At 41.1% G+C, this 8,386-nt stretch overlaps 1 pseudogene; it reads left to right on the top strand.

Annotated features, from left to right (window-relative positions):
* The first annotated feature begins 3,133 nt into the window (after positions 1 to 3,133).
* On the top strand, positions 3,134 to 3,995 carry LOC128044795 (40S ribosomal protein S4, X isoform-like; annotated as a pseudogene).
* The last annotated feature ends 4,391 nt before the right edge of the window (positions 3,996 to 8,386 follow it).

Genomic DNA, 8,386 nt, shown 5'->3' with positions numbered 1-8,386 from the left:
TGTTGGATCTTCCTTCTTTTCTCAACCTTTAAGCCTTATTCTACTGTTCCATCCTTGGACTTGTTCTCAGCCTTTGCTTATACTCATTTTAACCAATTCTATCATCTTAAATATCATTTATATGCCAATATATCCAAAACTATATATCTTAACCTTTCTCCTGAACTCCAGATTCATATCTCCAATAGCTACTCTACTTGGGAGTCTAATAGTATTCCAAACTAAACATGTCTAAAAATCAAATTCTTGACTTCCTGTCTATCAGTCTTTTCCATCTCAGTAAATGGCTCAGTGATTCAGCCTGTTGTTCATGCCAGAAACATTGGGGTCGTTGTTGACTCCTTTCTTTTTCTGCTACCCTCATTTAATCCATCAACACGTTGCATCAGCTCTGCCTTCAAAATATAAACCAAACTGATCAGTTATCACCAACTTGATCACTATTTTTCTAGTCCAAACTGCCATCATCTCTCACCCAGATCCCTTCCTTCCAACTGGCTACCCAGCTTCCACACTTGTCCCACTGTAGTCTTCTGGGTGTGATTTTTTTACAGTATAAGTTAGGATATGCCACCCTCTATTCCAAAACCCTCCAGTGATTCACATCACACTTAAAACCCAAGGTATTTTCCATGATCTATGTGCTTCTTGCTATATTCTGACCTTATCTTCTTCCATTTTCCCCTTCCTTTTTTTTTTTTTTTTTTTTTGGTACTTCAATCACACTAGTCTCATTGTTTTTCCTCAGACATATGACAAGAACATTCTCATCTCTGGACCTTTGTACTTGCTGTTCACTCTACCTAAAATACTCTTTCCCCAGATATTCACGTGGCTCATTTCTCTGTTCAGGTGTCACCCCCTCACAGGAACCACTTCATCTAAAATAACTCTCTCCTTCATTTGCTGGGCTGGGATTTTACTCTGCTCTATTTTCTTTCATAGCTTGTAGCATGACAGGGATTGTGTCATGTATGTATTTGTTTATTGGACGTATTATCTGCCTTCTATAGTAGAATGCAAACTCCATAAAGGCAAGAATTCATGTTTTGTTCAGTCCTCAAGTCCTATCAAATCCTCCCCCTTAAAAATATCTTCTGCCCATCTCCTTTTCCATTTTCACTACCTTTGCCTTAATTCAGTTGCCATCCCCACTTGCCAAGACTATCATAGCATTCTCCTACTTGACTTCCTGCCTTCACCTTCTTCTATTGAGGCCCTTCTCTCTCAACACTACCAGTTTGATAGCACTGTAGTTGATATGTATTCATATTTTTCTACATAGAATCTTTTATGGAGGACACCCTCTTTGTGTACTGGATAAAACCATCAACACAGCATCCAAGTCATCTTTCACAACCCCCTTGCCTTTACTCTCCAACAATGCCAAGCTGTTTATATCACCTCAAGTCCTTGCCTCTGTCCTTGGGGACATCTGGTTCTTCTATTTAAATGTCCTTTCCTGACTTTTAGAGATAGATAAATATTTCTTCCTTTGGCCATACTTCTATTGCATTTATATACTGCAGTGGAATTTTTGTTTATTTATTTATTTTGCTTACATATAGGTCTCTTATTGGACTTCCCTGGTAGCTCAGCTGGTAAAGAATCAACCTGCAATGCAGGAGACTCTGGTTCAATTCCTGGGTCAGGAAGATCCCCTGAGGAAGGGATAGGCTATGCACTCCAGTATTCTTGGGCTTCCCTGGTGGCTCAGATGGTAAAGAATCAGCCTGCAATGCAGGAGACCTGGGTTTGATCCCTGGTTTGGGATGATCCCCTGGAAGAGGGAATGGCAACCCATTCCAGTATTCTTGCCTGGAGAATCCCCATAGACAGAGGAGCCTGGCAGGCTACAGTCCATGGAGTCACGAAGAACTGGACATGACTGAGCAACTAAGCACAGCACAGCACAAATCTCTTATTAAACCAAGAGCTCTTAAGGAAAGAGAGTTGTATTTTATTTAGTTGTGTCTTCTGTCACATTCTAAGGGGTAGATGGAGACGGGAGTAGGGTGTTGAGAATGTTCAAAGTATATGGGACTGTATGTATAAACTCTCTGAGGCGTGAGGGAGCTTGGTATCTTCAGAAAAGAGCAAGGCCTGTGTGACAGGCCCAGTGAACAGAGGGGAGAGTGGCAGGAGGCAAGCCAGAAAGACTGAGGGAACCAGATCATGCAAGGCCCTTGTTGAACATGCAAGAGATCTTGAACAACATCCTCTGAGGAAACAGAAAGCCTCTAAAATATTTTACAGAGGAGAATAAAGACAAAATGTGTACATAAAAAACAACAACAACAACTTACATACATGTTCTCTACGTATAGAATGGGTTGAAAGAATACAAGAACAAATAGAGGCCTGATGGACACTCCTACAATCGTCCAGGCAAAAAGGGATGATACATTGGCTTGGGTTGGCAGCACTGGGGATGTTGAGAAGTAAATAGATTCAGGACATATCTTGGAGGTAAAATGAATAGGACTTGATAGAATAAATGAAGGGATGAGAAAGGTAGATTGCACAGTTGAATGGCTGATGGTATCATTTGCTGAAATGTAGCAGATTTGCCTAAGGAAGTTCAAAGAAGCAATATATAAGTTTTGAGAAGTTGAGTTTGAGATGTCTGAGTGTGAGTCATGTAAGGGATATGCTAAACAGGCAGCTGAATATGGAGGTATGAATTTCAGAAGAGAAGCCTGAGCTGGAAGAGTAACTAGGAGTAATGAGTACACAGACTGTGTCTAAAGCCATAAGAATTAATAAGAGGGTCTAAGGAGACACGGCAGCATGACAACAGAAGAGAACTGTGGATGACATGGAGTTAAGAAGAAATTCATTGGATTGGAGATAATGGGAACAGGAAGCTGAGAGGCAACATGGACTTTATAATTGCCCAGGAAAGGAACAGGAAAGCCATGAGCCAGGTGAGGAAAATGGCCAAGCATCTGGAAGATCATTGCATTCAGAAGGGATAAAAGATGAATGGATGGATGACATGGACCTCAAAAAGACAGATTTGACAAGAAGATGAGAGAATAGTGAGAAACATCCTTAATTTCCCGTTAATTATATTCTCTGTTTCAGGTAACAAGGATCTTTAAGATTGTCTTTGGTCTCTTTTCGTGCCTAGCGCAGCCATGGCTCAGGGTCCCAAGAAGCACCTGAAACGCGTAGCAGCTCCAAAACATTGGATGCTGGATAAACTGACTGGTGTGTTTGCCCCTCGTCCATCTACCAGCCCCCACAAGCTAAGGGAATGTCTCCCCCTCATCATTTTCCTAAGGAATAGACTTAAGTATGCCTTAACTGGAGATGAAGTAAAGAAGATTTGCATGCAGCGTTTCATTAAGATCGATGGCAAAGTCCGCACAGATATAACCTACCCTGCTGGTTTTATGGATGTCATCAGCATTGATAAGACTGGAGAGAATTTTCGTTTGATCTATGACACCAAGGGTCGCTTTGCTGTTCATCGTATTACACCTGAGGAGGCCAAGTATAAATTGTGCAAGGTAAGAAAGATATTTGTGGGGACAAAATGAATCCCTCATCTGGTAACCCATGATGCTCGTACCATCCGTTACCCTGATCCCCTCATCAAGGTGAATGATACCATTCAGATTGACTTGGAGACTGGCAAGATTACTGATTTCATAAAATTTGACACTGGTAACCTGTGCATGGTGACTGCAGGTGCTAACCTGGGAAGAATTGGTGTGATTACAATCCGGGAGAGACATCCAGGTTCTTTTGATGTAGTTCATGTGAAAGATGCAAACAGCAACAGCTTTGCCACTCGGCTCTCAAACATTTTCGTTATTGGCAAAGGCAACAAACCATGGATCTCTCTTCCCCGTGGAAAGGGTATTCGCCTTACCATTGCTGAGGAGAGAGAGAAGAGATTGGCAGCCAAACAGAGCAGTGGATAAAACGATCGCTATGTGATGTGATTGGAAAGGTCTTTGTAATTAAAGGTAATACCAAGTGAAAAAAAAAAAAAAGATTGTCTTTGGACTTTGCAGGTTAACTAGGGATGAAGAACTCCCACCTGTACTATTCCAGACTAAGCCTATCTCCTGGGCTTCATCAAGGCAGAGAAACTGCTAGAATAAGGAGGCCCAACCAGTGGGAAACTGACATGGAATAAGAATGGGAACCAAGAAGCTATACTAAGGGTTCAGGTGAGAAGTGGTGAGGGAATGAATTCATGCACAGGCAGGGGGACAGCAAGGAGGGGGAACCTGAGCAAACATCTCTAACACAGCTGAAGATTGAGTCGAATCATGTGGCTAATGACCCAATGCATCAGGCCTCCCTAGTGAAATCCCAATAACGTTTCTGGGTGCTGAGGCTCAGAGGAATTCCTGGTTGGTAAATACATGTGTGCTGGGAAGGTGACATGTCTTGGCTCCCCAGGCAGAAATATGGAAGCTTCGTGTTCATAACCCTCCCAGGTCTCACCCTGCCCTTCATTTGGCTGGCCCTGTTTGTATCCTTTAAATAAAACTGTAATTGTATAGTGCAGTGCATTCCTGCACTTAATTCTTCAAGAGGTGGGAAACTCTTCAAGAGATGCGAATACCAGACCACCTGACCTGCCTCCTTAGAAATCTGTATGCAGGTCAAGAAGCAACAGTTAGAAATGGACATGGAACAACAGACTGGTTCCAAATAGGAAAAGGAGTACGTCAAAGCTGTATATTGTCACTCTGCTTATTTAACTTATATGCAAAGTACATCATGAGAAACACTGGGCTGGAGGAAGCACAAGCTGGAATCAAGATTGCTGGGAGAAATATCAATAACCTCAGATATGCAGATGACACCACCCTTAAGGCAGAAAACGAAGACGAACTAAAGAGCCTCTTGATGAAAGTGAAAAAAGAGAGTAAAAAAGCTGGCTTAAAACTCAACATTCAAAAACCAAAGATCATGGCATCCAGTCCCATCACTTCATGGCAAATAGATGGGGAAACAATGAAAACAGTGAGAGACTGTATTTCAGGAATCCAAAATCATTGCAGATGGTGATTGCAGCCATGAAATTAAAAGATGCTTGCTCCTTGAAAGAAAAGCTATATCCAACCTAGACAGCATATTAAAAAGCAGAGACATTCCTTTGCCAACAAAGGTCCATCTAGTCAAAGCTATGGTTTTTCCAGTAGTCATGTATGGATGTGACAGTTGAACTATAAAGCAAGCTGAGTGCTGAAGAATTGATGCTTTTGAATTGTGGTGTTGAAGAAGACTCTTGAGAGTCCCTTGAACTGCAAGGAGATCCAACCAGTCCATCCTAAAGGAAATCAGTCCTGAATATTCATTGGAAGGACTGATGAAACTCCAATACTCTGGCCACCTGATGCGAAGAACTGACTCATTTGAAAAGACCCTGATGCTGGGGAAGATTGAAGGTGGGAGGAGAAGGGGACAATAGAGTATGAGATGGTTGGATGGCATCACTGACTCGATGGACATGAGTTTGAGTAAGCTCTGGGAGTTGATGAAGGACAGGGAAGCCTGGCGTGCTGCAGTCTACGGGATCGAAAAGAGTCAGGCACAAGTGAACTGACTAAATAGTGCATTCCTGAGTCATTAAGTTCTGTGAGTTATTCTTGTGACTTACTGAACCTGAGGGGATCATGGGAATCCCTGAATTTTTGCCAGCTGTCAGAATTGTGGGTGACCTGGGGACCCTCAGAGTGTGGCGGGCATCTGATGTAAGGGCAGTCTTGCTGAGAACTGTGCCCTTAAACTTGTGTAGTCTTGCACCAACTGCAGGTGGTTAGCATCAGAATTGTATTCAGCTGGGGTTTGTGTTAGAACAACAAGTAACACACAAAGAATCCTACTCAAACTGACTTTGAAAAGTAAACGGAATTTATTAGTGCACATTACCAAAATGTCCACAAGTATATGGCTTCAGGTGTGGCTTGATCCAACAACTCAAAAAATGTGACCAGGACCTGGTTTTTCTCTTCTAGTTTTTCTTGAGACGGTCTTCATCCTCAGCAAGCTCTCCCTTCCTGGTTCAGGATAGCTGCCTGAATCTAGGTGTATATGGATTTGTATGCAGTTAAGAGAGATTCTTATTCATTCAAATAGATGTTTAAGAATTGAGTGTAATTGGCCTAAATTGGGTCATATTCCCATCCTTGAATGAATTATTATGACCAGAAATATTGCGTAAGTCTATCAGAACCTACTGCTAAAACCAGAGGTATCATTTATATTACCTAAGCCATGTGGCCATAAATGGTGTGCCTTCAGCAAAATCTGGGTACCACTTTAGGGGAAATGAATGCAGTGGAAGAAATCAGTAACAGAACAGTGTTCAATTGATATTTATTTAATTGACTCCTCATTTTGAAAGGCCTTGTATTCTGCAAGGCAATCCCAGATTCCTTTAGCTCTTAAATTATACACTTAGTAGTTATTGTCTGTACTCCAGGTGGCTTAAATATCCTGTGAGGTTCTCTTTGCAACCTAATGATTTGCTGGTGCAATCCTGGAAGAGCGAAATACCCCTTGTTAGACTATGGTACAACTCATCTTCTAGAGATAATTTATGTGACAACTCAGTTATTCAGAGAATAAAACCCTAAGAGATGCCCACACTTAAAGAGTTTACTGAAGATGATTCTGCAGAGGAACATCTCTATGCCCTCAGCTCTGACAAACCACCTGGAGCTACCAAAATAGAGGTCATGAAGTTTATATATCTGAGTTCATGGACTTCATTTATGGGAAATGTTCTTCAGTTCTCACTGAGAGCCAACTGGCCTTGATTCTAGGTGCACTTCTAACAGATTTGTTAGATATAGTGATATAGTGATCACCTTTTGTTTTTGCTTGTTCACTATCTATTATTATTTTTTTAGACAAGTTTATTGAGGCGAGAAGGGCTTCCCAGGTGGCTCAGTGGTAAAGAATCACCTACCAATGCAGGAAACGTGGGTTCTATCTCTGGGGTCCAGAAGATCCCCTGGATAAGGAAATGACAACCCACTCCAGTATTCTTGCCTGGGAAATTCCATTGACAGAGGAGACTGGTGGGCTACAGTCTACGGGGTCACAAAGAATCAGACACAACTCAGCAACTAAACAACAACAATGTGAATTAGCAGCAGTTTCACTAATTTTCAAAAAAAAAATGCTATGAATTCTGAACACATGATGAAATAAAATCCAATATTTTGGTACTTGGTGTCGATACCAAAGGAAAGCAAAGGAAAACTACAAAATTCTCTCTTCACTGTCTCTCTTTAGTTTAAGAAAGAGTGAAAGAAAAAGAAAGAAAAAAGAAATAAAACAGTTTGGGATCCATATCATGACATCATGTTTTATAGTACAGGACAATGTTTGATAATCCTGCTTTGACATTCCCTATTTTTATACCTGTCCTCAATGGTTTTTCACACTTAAAACTATCTTTGATTCCTCTCTTAGTGAGTAGTTACAATACTGGAACAAAATTATGTTATTAATGTTTCTGTTTTGATTTCCTGCAAAGTCAAAATATTGGATTTTTTACATGTTTAGAATTTACAAAGTTTAAAAAATATTAATGTAACTAAGTATTATTTAATATATTTTTTTAAATGACAAAATATCCTTCTAGCCACTACTGGCTCTGCTGCTTTTTGCAGCTTTACTGCTCTCCCATCCATACCCCCACACACATCCACACACATACATCATCTCTGTTGTAGCTGGTCTGGAAGAGCTTCTAAACTTTCCTGCCCAATTTACAACCCGTAGAGTTTTCAGGGCTACTTCCTCTGATTGTAAATGACTTATCTCCTGTGAGCTCTAGCTGAATCTGACTCTTCTTCATCTCCTGTGGGGAGATTTCCTACTTCAGAGGCTCCTCCCATCTAATCCTCACTCAGTATTTTTGCTGAGAGAGTGGTAGTGGAGGATGAAGAAGTTAGCAGAGGTAGGGAATTACTGGAACTGGGTGGTAAGGAGGGGATGGGAGAGTTTATGGTGGTAGTGATGAGGAGGGGGTTAGAGCAGAAGGAAAGAGGATTTGAAGAGGACCTAAAGAGAGTAAATAAAGTTGTCAACAAATGTCTAGGATAATGGTATTACACCAACAAAAATACTTGAATTTCAGTGCTTAAAAATAGAGCAGTGTACGGGAACACTGGAGTATAGAAAACAGTAATGCAGTCATGACTCCCTCTCCCCTGACCTTCAGAGTAGCCTCTAAATCTTGGTAATTCAATTGCAGAGACATGCCATTCCACTGAGAGAGTCAACTTTCTGAAATATTCTTGGCACAAACTTTGGAAGGCTCTGGTTCTGTTTTAAGAAGGAAAGCCATGTACTTATATCGTTTATACACACTGCTGCCAGATTAATATTCCTGAAGCACAGCTCT

This window comes from Budorcas taxicolor, chromosome 3 (genome assembly GCF_023091745.1).
Source record: "Budorcas taxicolor isolate Tak-1 chromosome 3, Takin1.1, whole genome shotgun sequence".
Classification (NCBI taxonomy): Eukaryota; Metazoa; Chordata; class Mammalia; order Artiodactyla; family Bovidae; genus Budorcas; species Budorcas taxicolor.
This window is presented reverse-complemented; position numbering and strand designations above follow the sequence as displayed.